This window comes from Mobula hypostoma, chromosome 16 (assembly GCF_963921235.1).
Source record: "Mobula hypostoma chromosome 16, sMobHyp1.1, whole genome shotgun sequence".
NCBI lineage: Eukaryota > Metazoa > Chordata > Chondrichthyes > Myliobatiformes > Myliobatidae > Mobula > Mobula hypostoma.
In genome coordinates, this window is record NC_086112.1 from 33,296,141 (window position 1) to 33,302,140 (window position 6,000).

Below are 6,000 nucleotides of genomic sequence, written 5' to 3' on the forward strand. Positions count from 1 at the left end.
GATGGGCAAATTATGTCTTTGAATTGGAAATATAAAATATAACCCTATTTGGACAATGAAGGAGAGAGAATGTACTTTTTTCCATAGATGCTGCCTGGCCTGTTGAGTTCCTCCAGCATTTTGTGTGTGTTACTCGGATTTCCAGCATCTGCAGATTTTCTCTTGTTTGTTATTCAATAACCGGCATGTTAGCTTATTGCCAACTGTAAGAAAATATCAGAGACAGTGACTTAAACAGTCTGTTGATCAAAAATCTAAGGTGGATTTTTTGTAGACTAGATCATGCCTAATCTATTGAATTGTTTCAGAAGGTCAACAATATGGAGGATAAGAGAGTGTCCATTAATGTTTACTATAAAGGTCTCCAGATGGTTTTTTCTTTGCCAAGAAATGGTTTCAGATATGAAAATGTTGCTTGTTCACTGGGGTCTTCATTGATAGAATAGATGGTGAGAAGATCTTCATCTTTTTTGCTACCCAATGTGAGGTTCACCTCTCGTATTCTTCATGAGAGGAGTCAACAATGACATGGAGCTTTGTCTCCTCATGTACATGCAACTCAGTGTCTGAGGTTGGGGTGACCTTCATTCTGGAAAGCAGACAAAAAAAGTGCTCTTCAGATTAGGAGAGTACTGAGTTATCAGCTGAGATGTAAATGAATGCGAGTCTTCTCTCTGTCTGCTTGATTTAATTGAATGTTGACAACTCCCAAAACTACATCCTGTTGATTTGTAACGCTGCCCTTTAACATTGGTGCATTTGTCTTCCCATTAGATCAAGAATGGTAATGGGGAACTTCAGGATTTTGCTTCAACACCACACTACAGAATGTTAGCTTGAAGAGTTGACTTAACTCAATATGCCTTTGAAACATTTGCTGTTTAGCTTCACGCCTTATAGTCCTCTGGCTTTATTTTACTGTTCTTTGTGGCAATATGATATAATTGTTTAGCTTGCCAAACCACTTTAGTGGATACTTAAATATCAGTCACTTTGCCATTGATAGGGATTTGTTTATGAAGATGAGTGGGTAAGACATTACTTTTCATTCATAAAGCTCGCTGTGAACAAGGTGGATTTTTAAAAAATAATTCAATACCTGTAAGCCTCCAAGAGGATCACAACCTTGTCATGTTTGGAGGCTTCTGTGCCTCAGTGGCCTGGACAACCATGATGGCCGGAGTCAGTGCTTTATGCCTTCTCTCTTGGTTGGGTCACCCATGCCAAATAGGTCAAAGGGTAGAGGCCAGACTAATAGTGGCCCACTGGTCCTCCAAGTTTGGGTTTCAGCTCAGGGCTAACAACCCTGACTGGTAAAACAAGATTGTTACAGAAACAGAAATAAAGAATCCTTCTACATCTAAGTGCAATGGTATTCCTGAGCCTCCACTTGGAATTTGAATGATTGACAGTAGTGAAAACCAAAGAGAAAGCTGCTAACATGATGAAGGAAACCCTGAACACCACCAGAAAAGGAGGACCCGCATTGCTGCCCTGAATGCCAGTGGCATCATGGGCAGTAAGTCAGTAAGCAGTTTTCATTTGTTAATGAAAATTCTCCCATTATCATTGTGAAGAATGAAATTCTCCCTTGATCATTAATGCATAGTTTATTCCTGCTGCCATTTCGCATGTCCTTAGGTTTATTTCCCCTTCACTCTCAAGCTGTGGAAAGAATCTCTCGCTGAAAAAAATGAATATTAATTATTGAGTCAATTCTGGGAGAATACAGCCAATTCTGACATCTATGCATGTGTGATTCCCCATAGAACTCATTAAATAATAAATGGATACTGATAAAGAAAATGGAAACAGTTGAATGATTGGACCCTACAATCAACGTATTCTTTTTTTAGCCTCTTAGCACAGAGATCAATACAAGTAACCCCACTGCCTTCACCACTTTCTGTATTTTTGCTATTTCTATCTTGCATTATTTGCATTATGCTCAGAATCACACAAGAGTGATATAATCACTTCTTAAATTCTTTTTCATTGGAAGAGTAATATTGACCATTGGTGATCTTACAAGTTATGAAGGTGACACCTCGGCAGGAGCTGTCATTAATTCCAGTGAAGGAAACTACACAGTCAGAATCAAAATCAGAACCAGATTTAATATCACTGACTTAGATGACATGAAATTTGCTGTTTTGCGGAATTTATGCAAAACCAGAAAATCACAAAAAAAGGAAGATAAATAAAAGAGAATAAAAGTGTTTATGGGTTCAAGTACACTTCATGGATCTGATAGCAGAGAAGAAGCTGTTCTTGAATTGTTAGGTGTTGGTCTTCAGAATCCTGTGCCTCCTCCCTATAGTTGTAACAAAAAGAGGGCATGTCCTGGATAGTGAGGGTGCCTTGTGAGCTGCCCTTATTCCAGTGAAGGAAAGCACAGACTCAGAATCAAAATCAGATTTAATATCACTGACTTCGATAACATGAAATAAGCTGTTCCGCCACCTTCTCGAGGCACCGCCTCCTGAAGATGTTCTCAGTGAAGGGAGGGTAGTGCCCATGATGAAGGGAGGGTAGTGCCCAATGATGAAGGGAGGGTAGTGCCCATGATGAAGGGAGGGTTGTGCCCATGACGAAGGGAGGGTAGTGCCCAATGATGAAGGGAGGGTAGTGCCCATGGTGAAGGAAGGGTTGTGCCCATGACGAAGGGAGGGTTGTGCCCATGATGAAGGGAGGGTTGTGCCCATGGTGAAGAGAGGGTTGTGCCCATGACGAAGGGAGGGTAGTGCCCATGGTGAAGGGAGGGTAGTGCCCATGATGAAGGGAGGGTAGAGCCCATGGTGAAGGGAGGGTAGTGCCCATGATGAAGGGAGGGTTATGCCCATGACGAAGGTAGGGTTGTGTCCATGATGAAGGTAACTGAGTCTACAACGTGTGTGGAAGTGGGTCACCTGGAAATACAGCAATGTCATGAAAGTTCAAAATAGATTCTAATCAGCTTTTTCCCTAAACTATTGTTTTGAGAGTAAAAGAATCAATTTTCTGTTGTAGTTTTACTTGAAAACTAAAATTGAATCCAAAAACTGTTTAATTTAGAAATAATTTGGCAGCTATTTCAGGAGAGAACTCTCAAGATCTACACTAGATTGCATAGGGTTCAGGCTCTTTCCTACTTGACAACAATATTTTTAAGAGAAGCTGAAGAATTGTTTTATCACTTCAACCCTACAAATGTTAATTTGTCATATCTTGGCTAGGATTTCCACTTGGTCTTGCTTATTCATCTTAACTAGAAACCACTTATTGCATTACTTTGAGTGTATAGCTACATTACAACAAACATGTAAAGTAATGCATTCAGAAGAAAATAATTGAACCTCAGATTCATTAAAGACTAATAAATTCATAGAAGTTGAGAAGATTTCACATTAAACAACTGAGTGTTTAATAGTTTAGTTATTATTTCATCCTAACAGGAAGCTTCTGATGATGAAGCTTGTTATTTTTATCTAAGAGCTAAATACCATCAAAATGAATGCAATGTATTTCTACAATAACATTTTGCAGCCTCATGAGATTCAATTCTTCTGGTCAGTATGTTTTCTCACATTAACTGCCAGGTAGGGATTCACACAATCATATTGTCCAATGAATGCACAAACAAGAAACTCAAGCTTTTACGTGGTTGAAACAAACTTGAGGGCGAAGAAATTAAACATGAGCCTTTGTGGAGGATCAGGATGGACCATTTGTGTAGAATGTGCTGCAATGTTCAGCAGGTGCTTTGGAATACTTAAGATTAGTGCTAACAAGAAGGAAGAGCATCATATTGATTGAAAGGTTTGCACAGCACAACTGGAAAGAAGCCTTCAAAGAAAAATAATCCAAAGGTCAAGAGTGGGGCACTCATTCAGTCCAAAATTTGCTGGGTATACTCAGCAGGTCAAGCTGCATCTATATGAACAGGGGTGCAGTGCTAGCTGGAGCACGTCCTTCAAATCTTTAAGGAAAAAAGCCAAAATAAACAAGCTAATTAATTAGGTGCCGCCCAGGGTGATTTGAGTATCTCAGAAACCGCTGATCTCCTGGGATTTTTACAGACAACAGACTTTGGAATTTACAAAGAATGGTGCCAATAACAAAAAAAAATCCAGCAAGTGGATTTAACAAGATGCTTTTGCTCACAGAACAGCCACTCGCTGGATTTTTTTTTGTTTTTGGCACCATTCTTTGTAAACTCCAGAGTCTGTTGTGTGTAAAAATCCCAGGAGATCAGCAGTTTCTGAGATACTCAAATCACCCTGGGCTGCACCCAATTAATTAGCTTGTTTATTTCGGCTTTTTTCTTAAAGATGTGCTGGACACGCTCCGGCCAGTACTGCACCACTGTACATGAAGAGAAAAGAAACAGAGTCAATACTTCAGGTCAAAGATCTTCCAACATGAAATGTTAAATCTGCGTTTCTTCCCACAGATGCAGACTGATCTGACCAGTATTTCCTGCATTTTCTGCTTTTATTTTATATAACGCAGGTAGATAATCTCAATTTACCCCTTAACCACCTCATTATTTTATCCTTTCAAAGAAGCTCCCTTTGTTTCACCCATTGTTCTTCCCTACCTTCTCTGCTACCTAGATTACTTGTTTCTCACTTTCTCAGTCTGATGAGATGCAGATTTGAAACTGTTTCTCATTCTATGGATGTTGCCTGACCAACAGAGCTTTCCCAAATGTTTCTGTTGTTGGTAAAAATTAGTTATTCCGTGCATAAATCAAAACTGACATTTTTTCAGAGTAGTGGGACTTAGAGACAAATTTTATTTGTTGTACCATGATTGACACTATTTAAAGGATTTTTACACAAGATAAAAGTAGCAGAGAGAACAAAATCCTGTCCAAAAATAAGGAGGTATATTTTCCAATGACTGTTGATGACTCATTTTCTTTTTTGGATTTGTGTGAACTAATGTGTGTCCATTTAAATCCTCTGCTAGGTCACCTTATTAAACATAAGCCCCTACAAGGACCTGGCCAGTCAAAAATCTCCTAATGTGGCTTTCAAATCCTGAGCAATTCACCCCTTTCCACAGTGTCAAAGAGTATGAAAGGGTAATTCAGGGTGGACAATGAATACTGTCTTTGCCAGCAATTCCCCTACTGCATATAGTAATTGACAAATTCCTATAGTTGCCCAAGGTTGTAAATGAAAACCAGACTCTTGAGTGGAATTCTGTATTTGTTAACAGAATGTCATCATCACTGCCAATGCTTCCTGCGGTTACCCAATCCAATTTCCACCTGAAGAGGCAGTTAAGAATCAAACATGTTGGAGCCAGTAGTCATGTGTGGATTGGTCCACAGAAGGGAGCAGATTCTGAAAGCAAAACTTTTCATTTATTGGTAATCTTTAATAACAGCAAATAATGTTGGGAAAATACAGCAAATCAAGTTACAACCATGAGAGAAAGACATGTCCTTCCCAGATTACGAACACCAGACTTATGGATATCCCATGCATACGAGTGAGCATTTGGGAGACTGGCTGGATAGTTGGGAATGAATTGATTGGCTGCTGCAGTAACAGTGCATTTCTGGGTATATTCTATTCACCACACCACCCAGCCACACCCTCTCCCCACACACACACCCACCTGTGCCGCAACAGTTGGAAACACATACACAAAATACGGGAGGAACTCAATGGGTCAGGCAGCATCTAAAGAAGGAAGTAGACATTTGAAACTTCGGGATTAGACCCTAGTAACATTGATGTTTATTTCCCTCTACAGATGCTGCCTGATCTGCTGAGTTCCTCCAGTATTTTGTGTATGTGTTGTTCAAGATTTCCGGCATCTGCAGAATCCCTTGAGAGTAACAACTGGAGAGGCAGAACAGGCCAAGCTATCCTGGGGGATGAGCTGAGTCAGTGAGGCCCGTCGGAGGTCACTCTTCCCGAGCTTGTCACTCTCCTGTCATAGCTGTCCCTGTGATCCACCCACACAATCTTCTCGTGCATTTCTGACTCACAAGCAGTTCAGTTT